Below are 20,420 nucleotides of genomic sequence, written 5' to 3' on the forward strand. Positions count from 1 at the left end.
TCTTAAATCTCTTATGATTTTCAATGAGTAAAATGTGTGTGTTGGAAAAGTTCCTTTGCCAAACCTGTCTGTGTTCTTTACCTTAACTGTCACGTAGTCCACAAACAGCTAAATGGTAAGCCACAGAGCCCATGCAGGTGGGACCTCAGGGAGAGCATGCATAAGCTACTGGGGAGACTTGAGGTTCAGCCCTACTTGGTTCAGCCCTAGTTTAGGGGTGGCCAGGGTTTCTGGTCTATGACACTCCACATCCCACAAGGCATATCAGGCAGGGAGTCTGCCCATTAGGAGTCTGCCTGAGAGGTCAGACTTACTGATATTGTCTGGATGCTGTTCAGACCCAACTGGGTTGAAAGCACAGGGGATCCAAAGATGGAGTCCAATACAGCAGCTTGGTAACCATCCACAAGAAAGAACAGTGAGTGCCCCTAGTGTATAAACAGGGTTGTAGCTAACATGTTCTGATCCTGTTGGAGACAAGTCCTTAATGTTTTATAGTCCTATTGTTTGATTTCAAGAACTTTATGAACAGCTGATTATTGAGTGATAGGCTTATGAGATCAAAGATTAACTCAGTCAATCATTATAAACTCTGTCTGTTTGCATATGCAATTCTATTAGATAAAATGCTGTAAAAGTAGGCTGGCTCAGCGATATAGCCACGAGAACCTTGTCTCCCTAGCTTGCAGGCATTGACAGTCACAATTTCCAGCTAACTTACAGAAGAGGAGAGATGAACTCCAGAGAGATGGTAGCTCCAGAGAGATGGGGTGGATTGCCACTGAGCGAATGTGATGTTCACACTCCACACCAGTTATGCCAGGAAAGACTTGGCTAGCCACAGAAGAAAAAGAGCTCAGCTGCTAAGTTTTGAGTCCTTCAGCTCTGCTCATTAAGAGGAAGATATTGTCCCTCTTATTAGGAAAAAATGGTATGTAAGAGAGGTGTTCCAGGAATTGGGGCCCGGTCAGGATTGCTGGGAAGGAAGTCCTGAGCTAATTGCATTGCTGCTTAGGGATAGCAATACTGTACTGGCTGAAATTGGAGACTGTTATCTTACATTTGCACTTGGCTTTGACATTTGCCTGGCCAACAGCCTACATGCCCATTTGGCACTCAGCAGAATGATGCTGGAGCTGTTTTACAGTCTAGGGCTGTGGAAAGCTCTGTCAGGGATGTGGGCAGAATCTTGGTTTTCTTAGTTGTGTTTGTCCATAATAAAGACCAGGAAAGCACTTTACACTTTATTTGGCGGCTGCCTATTTCATAATGCCTGGGAAACATGATGAGGCACTGAGTGGGCCACAGTCTGGCCATCTGGCAAAGTGTGCACCACAGCGGGGAAATGAGAGAACTACTCCACCCTTCAAAGTTGTACAAGTGTCTTTATTTTACATACAGGGGCCCAACACGTCTTAGGAAAATATTCTACAGTGATGTATCCTTCCAACTGAACAACCAGCAGCTACAATTATCACTAATTGGGGCCAGTGACTGGCCACCAAACCAGAGAAGACAAATCAGAGAGGTTTTTAAAAGAAAAAATCTTAACATTGTACTTAGGCTGACTTTCTAGATTTTTTTTTTCCTCCCCTTAGTTTGGTAAGACTGGATTGACCTGAGACTTGCCATTTCAAGAGCAATGTTTTTTAAAATATGTTAAAACTTAAATTTAATAATAATTCCAATTTTCCTCAAGTCTGGAGGGTTCAGCACAGCACTTTCAAGATAGCCTTAAGAGAAGTCTCTTTTCAGCAACTAGCCTTAAAGAATGTGGCTATAGCTTTTCTAAAAGTGTATCTGGATATGTCTATTTAAATGTAAAATTAATGTTAGTATTGAGAAATCAAGTACTCCAAAATGAAAATTCCTCCTGCAGTATTAATTTGGTAAAGCACATCCTTACATTTTATGGTATATCGTTGACAAGAAACTAATAGGCTATATTTATGTCTTAATAAAACAAAGAGAAAGTGCTAAATACAGGCAACAGGGCCATCAATAACTAAGGCATCCTTAACACTATATGACCAACATTCTAAACTATTCTAGTTACTTTAGTTGCACATCACAAGCCATCTAAAGCCAGATGGTGTGTAGATTTGCCTACCTGCCACTTCCTCCCCTCCCACCTCCCTGGCTATATTTTCCCTGCTTGATTCTTCCACATTATTCCTGCTCCTCCCCCACCTCCTCCCCAGGACTGTACAACCAACCTCACATCTCCAGTTATCTGTCTCCTCCTCCTAACTGCTGCTGACTTCCTCCTCTCCCCACTCCTGAATTCAAAAAGTAAATGCCAGAGTTATGGGGTTAAAAGCTCTTCCAAAAGTGAAATAAGAACATAAGAATGGCCCTACTGAGTCAGACCAAAGGTCCATCTAGCCCAGTATCCTGTCTTCCGACAATGGCCAGTGCCAGGTGCCCCAGAGCGAATGAACAGAACAGGTAATCATCAAGTGATCCATCCCCTGTCGCTCATTCCCAGCTTCTGGCAAACAGAGGCTAGGGACACCATTCCTTCCCATCCTGGCTAACAGCCATTGATGGACCTGTCCTCCATGAATTTATCTAGTTCTTTTTCGAACCCTGTTATGGTCTTGGCCTTCACAACATCCTCTGGCAAGGAGTTCCACAGGTTGACTGTGTGTTGTGTGAAGAAATACTTCCTTTTATTTGTTTTAAACCTGCTGCCTATTAATTTCATTTGATGACCCCTAGTTCTTGTCTTCCTTATCTACTTTCTCTACATGATTTTATAGACCTCAATCATATCTCCCCTTAGTCACCTCTTTTCCAAGATGAAAAGTCCCAGTCTTATTAATCTCTCCTCATACGGAAGTCGTTCCATACCCCGAATCATTTTTGTTGCCCTTTTCTGAACCTTTTCGAAATTACGTCTTTTTTTGAGATGAAGCAACCACATCTGCACACAGTATTCAAGATGTGGACGTACCATGGATTTATATAGAAGCAACATGATATTTTCTGTCCTATTATCTATCCCTTTCTTAATTATTCCCAGCATTCTGTTTGCTTTTTTGACTGCCGCTGCACATTGAGTGGATGTTTTCAGAAAACTATGCACAATGACTCCAAGATCTCTTTCTTGAATGGTAACAGCTAATTTATACCGCTTCATTTTATGTGTAGTTGGGATTATGCTTTCCAATGTGCATTACTTTGCATTTATCAACATTAAATTTCATCTGCCATTTTGTTGCCCAGTCACCCAGTTTTGAGGGATCCTTTTGTAGTTCTTTGCAGTCTGCCTGGGTCTTAACTATCTTTAGTAATTTTGTATCATCTGCAAATTTTGCCACCTCACTGTTTAACATGTTCTAGGGATTGATCATGAGCACTTTGGCCCCGATCCTGCAAAGCACTTAAGCAGCATGATCACACGTGCACGTGGAAATAAAAAGCCTCTGACTCCGCTTGTATGTAGGGCCTTGCTTGGTCTGCTTTAGTAAAGTGTTATGCCTCTTCTCAGTTTCTTATGTATCTATCCCTCCATGATGAAAAAAACTTTAAGCCTTATAACAGAAGAGTGACAAGAAAGTAAAGGAGTTTAATGCAAGTTGGAGTGAAAGTGAACAAATGACAAGAATGCACTGAAAGGTCACTATTTGTGATGTATTTTATATTTTCTTAATATTTGAGAGGCGTCTGGAGAAGCAGAGCCATTACTGATGCACCTCCAGAGCCATGGTAAAACAGTGAGCTTGAATGGACAAAATACTACTGAAAATAATTTTGAAAACATTGTAAGGAGAAATATTGATTAATCATTCAGTACCTCTTTTCTTCTGATTTGGACCTAGATGCTGTCATCAATGCCTCTTAAGACTTTTGCAATGTGCTTTACAGAGGAATACACCTAAGGGATCACCATTTGTTCTAAAGTCTCTTTGGAATTGCCCCCAAAGCTGTAATTATTTTCATGTAGTGTCATTTTTCTTCTCTCCCCTCCATGTCCCCAAACCAGTTACTGGTGCCACAAAATTTATTGAAGGGTGGTGAAATAAAACATAGCGTAAGGATTTGCTAATGTAGACCCTGCGCACCTGAGTATTTCCCCTTCCCCCACAACTTTCCTCTCCTCCTCCATCTTATTAGAAAGATGGGTTGAGGGCCATGCTTTTTTAACTGGTCAGGACCATGTTTCCATTCCTTTTTAGGAAGTCAGTCTTAGCAGCTTCTGTAACACTGATTTAACACACGTTTGAGGACATAAACCAGTAGCCATGCACCAGCCCTGGAGGCAAACGGCTACACAAATAAAGAGCCCTGACTTTGAGGGAGAGGGCATAGGGAGTTGTAAGAAATGGAGATTAATGGTATTTTTCAGGCATAGAGATAATCCGTTCTCAGCTCAGTCATTCTCCACCTTCCAATGTGATGTAGTAGCTAGTACCATAGAAGCCAACTAAGCTCTCAAAAAAATTTGAAATGTTTAGCCATCAATATATTGCGTTATTGGGTCAAAGAGTACTCCCTTTCCTCTTCTACTTGTATCATTTATTTTCCCCCATTAAAAAAATAAAACAGTCGCTTGTGTGAAAGAGAACTAAGGGCTCGTCTGTATGGTGGGTAATGTGCTCTATGGGGATGGGATTTCTAAAGTAGACTAAAGTGTTGTGTTTAATTGGTCTGGGTAGACCTCGCTGGTGCACACAGAAGGCTTCCTAGTGCACTTTAACACAGACCTATTTCAAACAGCACTATGTCAAAGTGCACCAGCAGGGTCTACGTGGACTAATAATGTTCAACACATTAGTGTAGTTTAGAAATCACACCCCTGTAGAGTGTATTACTCCACTTTATTGACAAGCCTGAAGTAAAATACTCTTTCCCCCCCCCTGAAAAAAATCCAAACACCAACCCCTCTCCTTCCTAATGATCTCCCTCTGCCTTATCCCCTCTATTTAATATCATCTTCTTAGGCAATCACTATGCAAATAGAAAATCAGTGTTACAGCAGGTACTACACCTTACTGTTTGCATTCAAACAATGAAACAGGTCACTGGAAAATTAGAACCATAATAAGTTTACTGTTTATTTTAATAATTGTTTATGCATCTAGGCCATTAAAGATATGCAACCACATGTTTAAACTACCTGTGTTAGACAGAGGAAAGCAGCCCTAACCTTGTTCCACCCCAACTAACTACAATCAATAATTCTGCAATGGTTTACAGTCAGACAAATGCATGAGGATGTGCAGTGCATTCTGGAGAGCTGTAAACTCTGGCAGACCACCAGAGGGAGTGAACTGCACAGCCAAGGGCCCTCATTGAAGACCCCTCATCTCTGTTTCTCAAGAATGAATATCTAGGGACTCATAGCAAAAGTGCTGATCTGTTCCCTCATATCTACAGCCTCACTAAGTAACCCGGGGATATGGCTAATGCTTTTCCACTAGGTCTTCTGCTCCATTTACAATAGTGTGAGGAAATGCAGCAAAGTGATAGATCCAAAAAGGTTACACATCTGTTGGGATGGGGGAGAGTACTCCCCTTCCACATGGATTTTATGTGGGAAGAGGTGCATATGGCTCTGAAGTTTAAGTGTGTGAGGTCCTGCTATCTCAACACATGTAATATCCTGCATCTGCTTAGTAACAATATTTTTTGAACACCAGAATACAAACCAGGCCTAATACAAACCAGGCCTGTATTATATATATCTTACCCCCACTCCATATAGCAAATAGGAAATCCCTTTAACCCTGCAAGGTCACAGAAAGCAGGCTAAGAGTCATTCTTCCACAGGAAGCAGGCATTTCATCAGCTAGGGTAGGTTTCTGTTTTGTTTGTCTATCTGTCTTTTAAATAGGGTTCCAGTTTCATGACTCATAAACCTGGTGTTGGCTTGAACAGGAAAAAAAGCAGTTACACAGGCCTTCCTTCTTAGTGGCTGACAGTAAAACTGGATGCTGCATAAACATGTACTAAAAAGCTAACTCCTGCCCCCAAGAACTCCCAATCTAGATTATAACAAGGTGTAACTGATGCATGAAACAAAGAGTGGTGAGGGTGCGAGCCCAAGGGAAAAGTAAAACAAGCGGAGTTTGCATAGCAGGCAGGTGTCTCAGCTCGTCATCTGCCTGTTCTTAGCCAGCAGTGTCTTGTAGGTATCTCTTACAACTTCAGTACTTATGATTACAGTTTCAATTATGACTTATTTTCATTACTTGAACTTTCCAAAACTCCCAGTCTCAGCCAAAAGGTGATTTTTTGGCATTATATTTATAGTCAATACTTTTGGAAAGTTTTTCGGGGGCGGAGGAGGACATTCAACCATTTTCAAATTATGCAAGGCTGAAATAAAACGATCATTCCCACTTCATGAAAATCCTAAAAATGGCTGACACGCACATCAGGCTTGATCCACCACTCTGTTACAGCTTTATAAGGACATATCTCAGTTTACTGCAATGGAGTTACAGTGAAATAAAGTGGATGGAAGGCAGTGGATGATTTGTGTTCATTAGATTGCACTAGTTCAGCTCTGCCCTGACCATACACCATCGCCTGCATTCCTCTTTCCTCAGCATACTCATTTCTCCTTCCTCCCACACATTTACCAGTGCTCACTCTAGTGTAGGCAAGGAGGTTTGGTTACATTGCTGAGCACTATGCCTAGTCTCTGCATACATGTGTTGACAAACAAAGAGCACACAATACTAGCATTGTAACCCTCCACACTTCTTTCAGCCTCCATGAGTGATTCTAATGCTAAGCTTTAACTTCTCCAAGTTCTAAAAGAAACAGTAATATCATATTGAAAATGTCTTGCCTGTGTAACTAATAGCATGACTATTCACAATTTATGCTCAGCGTGGACAGTGAAACTGGACTGGTCAGTTTCATTTTCAGGTTCTCACTTACAAACACAATATTGTTGCAATGTTGGAAACACAAATGCAGAGAAAAACATTTAAAAAATGCACTTTTTATCATTGTGATGGGGTGTTCACCCACACAGGGCTAGAAGGGGTTAAGTAGGCCTATTAACTCCACAGGCTGCACCTGGAGGGAGAGCCAGGGAGCAGGGAATTGACTGCAAGCAGGTTCAGCTGTGAAGTAATAGGTGTGGCCTATAAATCCAGGCAGCCGCCAATAGACAAGGGATACTGCTGGGAAAGAACAGTCACTCTCTAGGAAGGGGATTTGGTGCTGATACTCCTAGAAAAAGCAGAGGAACCAGGAGTGGTGGGAAGCAGTTCAGGGAAAGAGTGGTGAGGGCTGAGAGAGTAAAGTCCAAAACTACTGGGTTGAGGGTCTCTGGACTGAAACCCACAGTAGAGAGTGGGCCTGTGTTCCCCTACCGGCCACTGAAGGAGTGGAACCTGAGGGAGTGAATGGGAAAACCACCTAAGGCTACTGAAGAAAAGACTTTGGTATACCCCAAAAGGGTAGTATGCTGACTGGCCTGGCCAGAGTACTGAGCCATGAAGAGGACACTGCAGTTACTGGAGTGAGAGAGGGGCTATAGACCAGAGAAAGAAATGGGAATGGCTGTTGACCTGATAAGCTAATCCCCAAAGCAACCAGGAGGAGGCACCAGATTAGCAGTGAGTGGTGCACTGCATCACAAGTGGTGGAGAACACGGGCATTCGGTCGCCCCTGAGGGAACAGTATTGTGTGGAGGACTGTATAACGAGTGAAGGGATGTAGGAGACAGTCACTCTGATATAAGGGGACTCTGTGTGTGTGTGTAAGAGAGAGAGAGAGAGAGACTGTGCATGGCAGTTGCCCCTGATACAATGGGCCAGAGATAAATTGTGCAGGAGGAGCATCCCAAGGGCGTGTATGAATATGAACCAGCCTGCAATACAGGCTTTTGTGGCTGAGGGAAGCTATGCTTTATGAGGGTGGATGCTGGAGTTGCTGCTCCCACAGAGGGGAGCTGAGAAGCAACAAGGGCGACCCATGCCACATGGGGACAGATCCTTGAAAACCAGCAGAGACTGTAGGAAGTGCCGGTATACCAAGGGTAGGTGGCCAATAGCAACATTTGTACAGGATACTACCGGTGGGAAGTAGAAGGTGGAAAGGCTCTCTGGAGCTAGGAGGTCAGAGACCCAACTCTGAAGATGTTAGGGTTGTGGGAGCCAAGGGCACCTGAAGAGGGAGTGTCCCTATATAGATGGAAGAAAAGAGCCTTACCAAGAGGCAAGGGCCAGGGAGCCCCACACAATAAGCGACTGGGTCAGAGAAGGACTTGCTTTTGTTGTGTGGAATAGGGTCATATAAAGAGACCTGTCCCCTACAGAGAAAAGGACAATTAGGAAAAGGGCAAGGGCATGGGCATGAGGAAAAAAAGGAAAGAAACAGAAGCCCATGATAAATCTGTACATGTGGTGAAAACTGAGGGCAGGTAAGACTGGGGGGAGGAGAGCTAATCCCCAGAATGGCCAGAGTGAGGCGCTAGACTAGCGGTAAATGGTGTGCCCCATCACAAGCATAACCACCTTTGTTCATATTACATTTGTGAAATTCCCACCCTAAAAATACAAGAGAATCAAAAGCCTAAATTGAATCTACACTATCTTGACATTGTCTCATTAAATTTTGACAAATGTTCCATCCAGAGTATCAAATGTGAAGAAATAAAATAATTTAATTTGCTCTTCATAAAGTAATGTTCTTACTGAACTCTTTGCTCTATTGGCAGGGTCACTTTAGTATGTTTCCATAGCTTTACATGCATTTTGGTTTGTAAAACTTTTTTTTTTAATGCTGTGCATTTTGATGAAGTACTATGAACGTGGCCCTAGCATATCCGGTAGAACCAGAAGTGATAAACAATGTTGGTATAAAGATATTCTATAATTTAATGAATTGTTTTGATAACATCTTGTAGCAATCAGCGTGAAAGAATTTCCCATGAAATTTTCCACAAATTATCTTGAGGCAAGTATGTAGTAATTGGGTGTTTGGAAAAAAATGTAATGTATCAACAGCTCAAGACAAGTACAGTCTGTATTACTCAGGACGTTGTAACATGTAAATACTTAAAGTGCATCTTTGTAATGTAATACATAAATTCCTAGCCTAAGCATCATCGGCATAAGAATGTCTATTGGCATGGGTGGAAATATTTTCATGATAGAAAACTTTTCTTGTTCTTTTGGACTTGTTAAAATGAAATATAGCAGTGAAAATACAATGGGTAACTGATATCTGAATTGGATAATTCAAGAAAAATAGCCAGTCCTGTAAATAGTCATATACTACTGAGCATAGCATTTACTCCTGTGAGTGGACCCATACTTCAGTGGAACTACTTGTGGTAGCAACCATTTTGCAGGATTCTGGGCCTAACTTTGTATACCGTTATTTTCATTATGAAAAATATCAAAGGGTCCAGTTTTGAATAACTTGAGCATCTAAAACTGCCCGGGACGTCAAGATCAGGCCGAAAAACCTTGAGGCTACCACAGACTATTGGGTTGCCAACCAACATTTACTGACAGCTGTTTTTAAAAATCAAAGACCCACCCCCACACTTTTAAAGCTAATAAGACATTAAATATTGTAAATGAACTTTCTGTTGCTTTTAACCAAAAAAGTGGATGTTAAAAAAAAAACTGGCATCTTGTCCATAAACATGTTAGAATTAGTGATGACTGTCTGCCAGTTTTACAGGAATATAAAACTTCAAAACAAGTGCGTTCAGTTTCTAATAAATAAATAACACCCAGCAAATAAAAATCATAATTACAAAAACTATTGTCTCATTAAAAATGACAAAAGCTGGTGATACCTTGACTGATCTGACTGAAATGTCTCCAGCTATGAGAGGCTCTCGAATGAAAAGCAGCACATAAATGTGTCCATAACCATAAGGTATCAGCTTGTCAAGATTCTTTTCTCCCACTAGAATAGCACTACAGCTAACTGGAACACAGCTGCTTTCAAAGCACAATACAAATGATGATTTTTAGCATTCCCTCCCCCTCAACACGCTATATAAAATACAGCAATTGTCCACAAAGGTGATACGGTCATTGTAGGTGGCAAACTTCTCATACTTTAGGACACCTGTCATAAGCTTTTTGCTTTACTACTTGATAATTAGTGAAGATTTGTTCTGACTCTCTATTTAAAAAGTTGATTGAGTTTACCACGAAAACAATTATGGATTTGGTTTGACAATGTTTCAATTGCAAACCAAGCATTGCAACTAGATATTAATCAAGTCACCCCAATATCAAAATGGCAGTCTGATTTGCCACCATCAGACTTTTCTTTTATGGATGGGCAGGGTAGAAAAATAAGTAAGTTATGTGCTTAATCTCCAAGGGCAGGTGTAGGCCAGTGTATTTTCAAATCACCCCTTGAAGGCCTATTCTCAAAATGATCTGGGTGGAAATCCTGTCAGGAGAGGTTTGCCTATTTCCCAGGCTGAAAGTAAAGTGCTGGGAATTCTCTTGTGTATGGACTTGCTTAAGTGAGACAGAATAACCCGGCATTCTCTTTTCTTTATTTATTCTGTAATTTATTTCCACAGGAAAACTCAATTTAGATGCAACATCTGTTGTTCAGTGATATAGCTCCTGCATTTACCCACTTCCGCAGAGTTGCAAAAACAACACTGGCTAACTATTAATAGAGAGCTCAAATCTCATTGCAAGTAGTGTATACCCCAGAATGGAACCTAGAACCAAAATCCCAGATTCTACTATGAGACCACAAATACTTCCATCGTGCAGAGCTTTTATTGTACTTCTAGTTGTGACAAAGCTCTGTCCTTGCCTCCGTGGGTCCCGCATTTCCTGGCGGATTTCGCTAGCCTCAGAGGCTCACTGTGACCCTCCACATAACCCTTCTCTCTCTAGAAGTCTACTGAGCCATTTTCATCATAAGCCAGCAAGGGAGGTGAGGAGAAGTTATCCTTCCTTGCACAGTCTCTGTTGTCTCCCAGTCTCAGTGATTAATCAGGGAGCAAACGGGGGGGGGGGGGGGGGAGCCTGGGCCCACCCTCTACTCCGGGCTCCAGCCCAGGGACCCTAATAGTATCAGCTATGGTAGCTGACCTTTTAGAAACATGACATGTACAATTCCCTGGGCTACTTCCCCCACAGCAGCCCTCACTTCCTCAAGCTCCACTTCACCCTTACCTCGGGGCCTCCTTCCTTGTGCCTGATATGGTGTGTACTACTCAGTCTCTCCAACAGCACACCGTCCTCCCACAGCTCCTGACATGCACACCCACCTGACTAACTGGGAGGCTTTTAACTAGTTTCAACCAGCCCCGATTGGCTTCAGGTGTCCCAATCAACCTAGCATTCTCCCTGCCTGCTCGCTTTACCTAAGACCAGGGTCAAACTGGTAGGTGCGAAGTGCCCCAGTGAATATATTATGACCAGCTTACAACTCAGTGACATTCCCAGACCGCCATAATTCTGATCCACTTCATTCCACCTGAACCCAGTGCTCTGCTCCTCTTCCTAAGCCCCAGTGGGCCTCTGAAGAGTGGAGTATATACCATCAAACCTTTACTTTTTTATTCCTGCATTATTTTGGCATCTGTTTTTAAAACAAAATCATAGAATATCAGGGTTGGAAGGGACCTCTTGAAGTCATCTAGTCCAACCCCCTGCTCAAAGCAGGACCAATCTCCAACTAAATCATCCCAGCTGGGGCTTTGGCAAGCCTGACCTTAAAAACTTCTAAGGAAGGAGATTCCACCACCTCCCTAGGTAATGCATTCCAGTGCTTCACCACCCTTCTAGTGAAAAAGTTTTTCCTAATATCCAACCTAAACCTCCCCCACTGCAACTTGAGACCATTACTCCTCATTTTGTCATCTGCTACAACTGAGAACAGTCTAGATTCATTCTCTTTGGAAACCCCTTTCAGGTAGTCGAACGCAGCTATCAGATCCCCCCTCATTCTTCTCTTCCGCAGACTAAACAATCCCAGGTCCCTCAGCCGCTCCTCGTAAGTCATGTGTTCCAGGCCCCTACTCATTTTTGTTGCCCTCCGCTGCACACTTTCCAATTTTTCCACATCCTTCTTGTAGTGTGGGGCCCAAAACTGGACACAGTACTCCAGATGAGGCCTCACCATGTCAAATAGAGGGGAACGATCACGTCCCTCGATCTGCTGGCAATGCCCCTACGTATACATCCCAAAATGCCATTGGCCTTTGTCATAAATATAAAGGGAAGGGTAAACCCCTTTAAAATCCCTCCTGGCCAGAGGAAAATTCCTCTCACCTGTAAAGGGTTAAGAAGCTAAAGGTAACCTCGCTGGCACCTGACCAAAATGACCAATGAGGAGACAAGATACTTTCAAAAGCTGGGAGGAGGGAGAGAAACAAAGGGTCTGTGTGTCTGTTGGTATGCTGCTCTGCCGGGGATAGAACAGGAATAGAGTCTTAGAACTTTAGTAAGTAATCTAGCTAGGTATGTGTTAGATTATGATTTCTTTAAATGGCTGAGAAAAGAATTGTGCTGAATAGAATGACTATTTCTGTCTGTGTGTCTTTTTTGTAACTTAAGGTTTTGCCTAGAGGGATTCTCTATGTTTGAATCTAATTACCCTGTAAGGTGTCTACCATCTTGATTTTACAGGGGTGATTCCTTTACTTCTATCTATTTCTATTAAAAGTCTTCTTGTAAGAAAATTGAATGCTTTTTCATTGTTCTCAGATCCAAGGGTTTGGGTCTGTGGTCACCTATGCAAATTGGTGAGGATTTTTACCAAACCTTTCCCAGGAAGTGGGGTGCAAGGGTTGGGAGGATTTTGGGGGGAAAGACGTGTCCAAACTACGTTTCCCAGTAAACCCAGTTAGAGTTTGGTGGTGGCAGTGGTTATTCCAAGGACAAAGGATAAAATTAATTTGTATCTTGGGGAAGTTTTAACCTAAGCTGGTAAAAGTAAGCTTAGGAGGTTTTCATGCAGGTCCCCACATCTGTACCCTAGAGTTCAGAGTGGGGGAGGAACCTTGACAGCCTTCTTGGCAACAAGGGCACACTGACTCATATCCAGCTTCTCATCCACTGTAACCCCATGGTCCTTTTCTGCAGAACTGCTGCCTGGCCATTCGGTTCCTAGTCTGTAGCAGTGCATGGGATTCTTCCGTCCTAAATGCAGGACTCTGCACTCGTCCTTGTTGAACCTCAGATTTCTTTTGGCCCAATCCTTTAATTTGTCTAGGTCCCTCTGTATCCTATCCCTACCTCTCCAGCGTATCTACCAGCGTATCTACCTCTCCTCCCAGTTTAGTGTCATCTGCAAACTTGCTGAGGGTACAGTCCACGCCATCCTCCAGATCATTAATGAAGATATTGAACAAAACCGGCCCCAGGACCGACCCGTGGGGCACTCCACTTGATACCAGCTGCCAACTAGACATGGAGCCATGATCACTACCCGTTGAGCCCGACGATCTAGCCAGCTTTCTATCCACCTTATAGTCCATTCATCCAGCCCATACTTCTTTAATTTGCTGGCAAGAATACTGTGGGAGACCGTATCAAAAGCTTTGTTAAAGTCAAGGAATAAAACAGAGCCAGTTATCTCACCACAGAAGGCAATTAGATTAGTAAGCCATGACTTGCTCTTGGTGAATCCATGCTGACTGTTCCTGATCACTTTCCTCTCGTCTAAGTGCTTCAGAATTGATTCCTTGAGGACCTGCTCCATGATTTTTCCAGGGACTGAGGTGAGGCTGACTAGTCTGTGGTTTCTGGGATTCTCCTCCTTCCCTTTTTAAAAGATGGGCACTACATTAGCTTTTTCCCAGTCATTTGGGACCTCCGCCGATCTCCATGAGTTTTCAAAGATAATGGCCAATGGCTTTGCAATCACATCCACCAACTCCTTTAGCACTCTCGGATGCAGTGCATCCGGCCCCATGGACTTGTGCTCATCCAGCTTTTCTAAATAGTCCCGAACCATTTCTTTCTCCACAGAGGGCTGGTCACCTCCTCCCCATGCTGTGCTGCCCAGTGCAGTAGTCTGGGAGCTGACGTTGTTCATGAAGACAGAGGCAAAAAAGCATTGAGTACGTTAGCTTTTTCCACATCCTCTGTCACTATGTTGCCTCCCTCATTCAGTAAGGGACCCACACTTTCCTTGACTTTCTTCTTGTTGCTAACATACCTGAAGAAACCCTTCTTGTTACTCTTAACATCTCTTGCTAGCTGCAACTCCAAGTGTTATTTGGCCTTCCTGATTTCACTCCTGCATCCCTGAGCAATATTTTTATACTCCTCCCTGGTCATTTGTCCAATCTTCCACTTCTTCTAAGCTTCTTTTTTGTGTTTAAGATCAGCAAGGATTTCTCTGATAAGCCAAGCTGGTCGCCTGCCATATTTACTATTCTTTCTACACAACGGGATGGTTTGTTCCTGTAACGTCAATGAGGATTCTTTAAAATACAGCCAGCTCTCCTGGACTCCTTTTGCCGTCGTGTTATTCTCCCAGGTGATCCTGCCCATCATTTCCCCGAGGGAGTCAGGGTCCCTGCTTTTCTGAAGTCCAGGGTCCGTATTTTGCTGCTCTCCTTTCTTTCTTGGGTCAGGATCCTGAACTCTACCATCTCATGGTCACTGCCTCCAAGTCAAGAAGAACTCTGCCCCTAGTTGGTTCCTCCAGCTCCAATATTTACATTTCCCTCTACAGCTTTTCATCTTTTCCTTTTATGTTCCCTTCCTTCCTTCCATTATAAGTCATATCTCTTTTCATTCATCTGTGTTCACTGAATCTATCAACCTGCCTCTACTCCCTCCCTTTCATATCTTGTATTATTCTCTTCCTCCTCGCTACATATACCTTTGCCCATCCTCCTCCTTCCTATGTCTAGGCTCCCTCTCCCCCACACCTATTTCTGTCACTCAGTCTCACGTATAATGATTCTTTTTCCCCTAATCCTCACCTGTCGCCTCCACCTACTGAGCCACCCTGATTCCAGGCCTGAGTCAGAAGTGGCATTCACAGGAAAATCTTTACATGCATTTCTTGCCCTAGCACTGACGGTTCTTCATATCTTCACAATCTAGTCCTAAGAGGGCACTGCCAGAATGATCTTCGCTTCAACTAGGCATTGGGAAATGTGAATGAGTAGGATCTCTGATCTGGGCGCGGCTTGCTGTCCCTACTGTGAGACTAGCAGGAAGTAGTATTGCTAGCCTCTTGCATTCCAAAACAAAATAATAAAGACATGTCACTTTCTGACCCCCAAATGACTATCAATAATAAAAAAAAAACAGATTTTGGTCATCTGGTTTTTCTGAGTCTCTAGTTTACAGTTGAGTTACGTTCAAGATTTTCTTCACAACCTTGGGTCCTAGAAACATATTTTACAAAAAAAAGTCTGAAATTCTCCTTTAATCACATGACTCCAGAAGTTGGGGCTTTTTGGGGGGGGAACCAGCAAATATTTCACATCTTACAAGAAAATTGCAGGATTTGGCAACACAGAAAATCAGTAAGTGGAATAAAGCTCAAACCCTGGACACTATTAAAGAGACTAGGTCAAATGCTCCTTTACCCAGAGCCCTCATCAGGGCCTGCTCATCTGAGCAGTCTCACTGACATCCACTTTTAAAATACCAAAAGCAAATTTCTAAAATCGCCAGCAAAATCATCTTAAAAATCGATACTTTTGTTTCATATTGGACAAGAGTGAGTTACCTGTAGAATTGAAATACCTGATAGCCCAAATAATGAAATTAGGGAGAAATTTCGCAGATTGCTAAGGCTGACCCAAGCCTCCACACGTAGCAAAGCTGGTACAATTCCACAACATGGAAACAAAGAGGGGCTAGCTCTCAGAGAAGGTGAAGAAGTGACAGATATTATAGATACCTTTGAGACTACTGTTTCAACTTTATAAGTGTGTGTATATCTGTATGGTCTAGGGTATATATTTATCTATGGGGGGAGTTATGGCAGTCTCCTGCAGGAGCTAAGAGCATGGGGGGAAGGGGAACAACTGATGCTACCTGGCTAGGGATCTGTAAGTCTGGAGGACTTCCTTTGAAGGAAATTGAATATACTATTTTAACCCTGTTCAGGAGACCCTTGAATGGAACACTGTATAAGGTGACCTCCCTGATACAGGAAGGGAAATCATTCTCAACCTGGCCAAGAACTGACATGAGACTGTGACTAGGAGGGATGGACTCAAGCAGGGTCCTGCACTTAGGATGGAAGAATCCAATGCACCGCTACAGACTAGGGACCGAATGGCTAGGCAGCAGTTCTGCGGAAAAGGACCTAAGGGTGACAGTAGACGAGAAGCTGGATATGAGTCAGCAGTGTGCCCTTGTTGCCAAGAAGGCCAATGGCATTTTGGGATGTATAAGTAGGGGCATAGCGAGCAGATCGAGGGACGTGATCGTTCCCCTCTATTCGACACTGGTGAGGCCTCATCTGGAGTACTGTGTCCAGTTTTGGGCCCCACACTACAAGAAGGATGTGGATAAATTGGAAAGAGTCCAGCGAAGGGCAACAAAAATGATTAGGGGTCTAGAGCACATGACTTATGAGGAGAGGCTGAGGGAGCTGGGATTGTTTAGTCTGCAGAAGAGAAGAACGAGGGGGGATTTGATAGCTGCTTTCAACTACCTGAAAGGGGGTTCCAAAGAGGATGGCTCTAGACTGTTCTCAATGGTAGCAGATGACAGAACGAGGAGTAATGGTCTCAAGTTGCAATGGGGGAGGTTTAGATTGGATATTAGGAAAAACTTTTTCACTAAGAGGGTGGTGAAACACTGGAATGCGTTACCTAGGGAGGTGGTAGAATCTCCTTCCTTACAGGTTTTTAAGGTCAGGCTTGACAAAGCCCTGGCTGGGATGATTTAACTGGGACTTGGTCCTGCTTTGAGCAGGGGGTTGGACTAGATGACCTTCTGGGGTCCCTTCCAACCCTGATATTCTATGATTCTATGATTCTATGACTCCGTGAAGAGGGCCTGAAAGATTTTGAAATCTGCCAGTGTGTCTCTGTGTAAGATGTGACTGCCTGATAAGCGACAACCTGCATGTAAGCTGTTTATTGCTTTCAGGATAGGTTTACTCTGTAATGCTTTTGATCTGGATGTGAAAATGAGAACAAGGGTTCGCACGGCACATATGAAACCAGCGTTGCACTATATTTATGTGCCAGATGTGCTAAAGATTCATATGTCCCTTCACGCTTCGACCTGCATTCCAGCGGCCCTGCATCTATGCTGATGATGGGTTCTGCTTCATAATGATCCGAAGTAGTGCTGACAGAGGCATGTTCATTTTCCATCATCTGAGTCAAATGTCACCAGCAGAAGGTCGATTTTCTTTTTTGGTGGTTCAGCTTCTGTAGTTTCTGCATCAGAGTGTTGCTCTAATAATTCTGAAAGCAAGCTCCATACCTCATCCCTCTCAGGTTTTGGAAGGCACTGCAGATTCTTAAACCTTGGGTCAAGTGCAGTAGCTATCTTTAGAAATCTCACATTGGTACCCTCTTTGCGTTTTGTTAAATCTGTAGTAAAAGTGTTCTTAAAACAAACATTGTATGCTAGATCATCATCTGAAACTGCTATAACATGAAATATATGACAGAATGTGGGTTAAACACAGAGCAGGAAACATACAATTCTCCCCCAAGGAATTCAGTCATGAATTTAATGAACACTTTTTTTTAAACAAGCATCATCAACATGGAAGCATGTCCTCTGGAATGGTGGCCAAATCATGAAGGGGCATATGAATGTGTAGCATATCTGGCACATAAATACCTTGTAATGCCGGCTAGAAAAGTGGAATGAAACCTCCTGTTCTCATTTTCAAGTGACATTGTAAACAAGAAGCATCCAGCATTATCTCCCGCAAACGTAAACAAACTTGTTTGTCTGAGCGATTGGCTGTACAAGAAGTAGGACTGAGTGGACTTGTAGGCTCTAAAGTTTTACATAACTGCCCTCAAAAACAAAAATGTAACAAAAACCCTACATTTGTAAGTTGCACTTTCATGATAGAGATTGCACTACAGTACTTGTATTAGGTGAATTTAAAAATACTGTATCATTTTCAGTGCAAATATTTGTAATAAAAATGAGTACTGTACACTTTATTCCATTGTAATTGAAATCAATAAATTGAAAACTTAGAAAAAGATCCAAAAATATTTAATACATTTCAATTGGTATTCTATTTTGTTTAATAGTGCAGTTAATCACAATTTTGAGTTAATTGCATGAGTTAACTGAGTAACAGCCCTAAAAAAACAAAAATTCCTTTGCTACTGCAGAAAATTGAATTGATAATTCAATAGATGGCATACTACAGTCAGAGTTAATACTGAATTAATGTTCCAGCACAATGCCAGGGCATGCTTTGCTGGAGGTGCTTCCCTTTAGTGACCCTGTCAGGATTAAGCAAAGATCCCACAAGCCTATCTACAAGTGCTGGTGAAGTACACTCTGGGTAACTACATTCTACCTATCTCCAGTTAGATATGGTGTCTTTTCACTTCCTATACTGTTGAGTAGCATTATTGTATCTTATTAAACAGTTGCAGTGTTGTAGTCTGGCAACTGTATTTCGTGGATTGGTGTGTGTATATATCGACAGAGAGAACGAACCCTGCGTTCTTTTAAAGCTTCTATATAACTATAGAATCATGATTAGTTTTTGTGGGACTGGTTTGTATTTTAAAACTATTACACTTGGCTATCCTGTTGCACTTACCTGTGAGGATGCTCCATAATAAAACAAATCAGATTTATAACAGCCTAGGCAGAACATCTGCTGGGGGGAGGGGAAATCTGTGCAATGTGTATTTCTGAAGTGAAATCTAAAGGGACGATTTTATCAGGACAATAATCTCAGGCAGATGAAAACAGTTTATGAAGGGTAGCCACAGCACCCAGAATTAGTCTCCAATAGCTATAAGAATTCTGCTTTAGTAACATGCTCAAGTGGATCAGAATCCAAAGGAGAAAATTGCACAACTCATGAATCAGAATAAGGCAGTGCCTCCAACAAATTGCCACTTCCTCTTAAACAATTCCTCCTTTCTCTACTTCATATGCCCAGGATCTTCCAAATCTGAATCTCTTATTTGTGTTCCCAAAGCACCTGAGCCTGTTTATTTTCTTTGTCTTCTTACAGAGGCCCTGCTACACCTTAGAAGGTTTTGAGTGCTTCTCCCACTGAAACTTGCAGCCTTGACACAACAGTGCTGCTTCAGGCTCAACTAGATAGGCAGCAGATAGAAAATAAACGGGTTCAGAAGCACAGGGGACATAGTGATGTTCCATAGCTGGCAATGAAAATAAGAGGGGGAGCATAACAAGGTCCACTGAATTCTTGTTTGCACTGCCTCATGCCTTTCTGGTCAAAGGGTATTTTTTCAAGTTTGAGCAAGAACAGTTCAACTTTCTATATTTTCCCCCCACTCCCCGAGTAGGAACACAGGCCCACATTCAGCCTTGGTGAACTATGTTTTTTAATTGAGTTTGGATTAGAATATGTGACCAGTCCAAAGCATGTGACTAAAAAGAATGAATTCATGAGAAAGGATTGTTTGTGTTAAACTTGCAGTGCCCTTGATATATTAGTATGATCTTATTTAAGGTTTGGGCTGAGCTCACATCTATAAAGAAAACAGTTGATTGGGTACCAGGTACAGTAAATTGGGTTCAACTTGTTAAAAAGAAATGCTAACTTCAGTAGTTAGGGAAAAATATAGCAAAGTGAAATAAGAAAAACCTTCACGAGACAGCAGGGTTCTAAACTGCCTCATCTTGCCCTTTCTGGCTATTGGACCTTAGCTAAAGCATCATTTGTCTAGTACAGAGTATACTCTAAGACTGGGTTTTTGTCAGAGCTTTCCTTTACCCCTCTGGAGTTGTGCCATGATGGGAAGGTATCTCCTAGGCTGATCCAGTTGTATTTTGGCCTATACTTGTAACTGTATTGATCGGATATAGATTAAACTTGGATATGCTTATATTTGTATTTTTGGGTATAATCAACACCAAGTGGCCTTTGGACTAGAAGAATGCTTTTGTGGAAACTGAATCATGGAAAGAGTTAATAAAATTACTAAGGAAGTTATTTTCAACACCCCAAGCAAAAATAAAACTGGTCTAGGGCCTAAAGGCTGGGAGGGAGAGATGAAAATGAGCAGGCAAATATCCCTCAGATGTACCTTTGAGTGTCCCTATGAATACTGGTTATGCTTTGATTGAATTAAAGGGTTTGGAAAAAAATCAGACTTCATGTATTACCAATTATACCAGTTCTCTTAAGCACCTTTATCTTTGCTCTGTTTGTAAATTGGCACTGTGCATGCCTCACTTAATTACACTCATCTCCTTAGTGCTCTGAATTACTCCAAACTGGCCAGGCTCTACTTCCAAAGATCCCTGTCAAAGAGGGATCATGATAAAAGAGATCATGTTGCTTTCCC

This window comes from Chelonia mydas, chromosome 5 (genome assembly GCF_015237465.2).
Source record: "Chelonia mydas isolate rCheMyd1 chromosome 5, rCheMyd1.pri.v2, whole genome shotgun sequence".
Taxonomy (NCBI): domain Eukaryota; kingdom Metazoa; phylum Chordata; order Testudines; family Cheloniidae; genus Chelonia; species Chelonia mydas.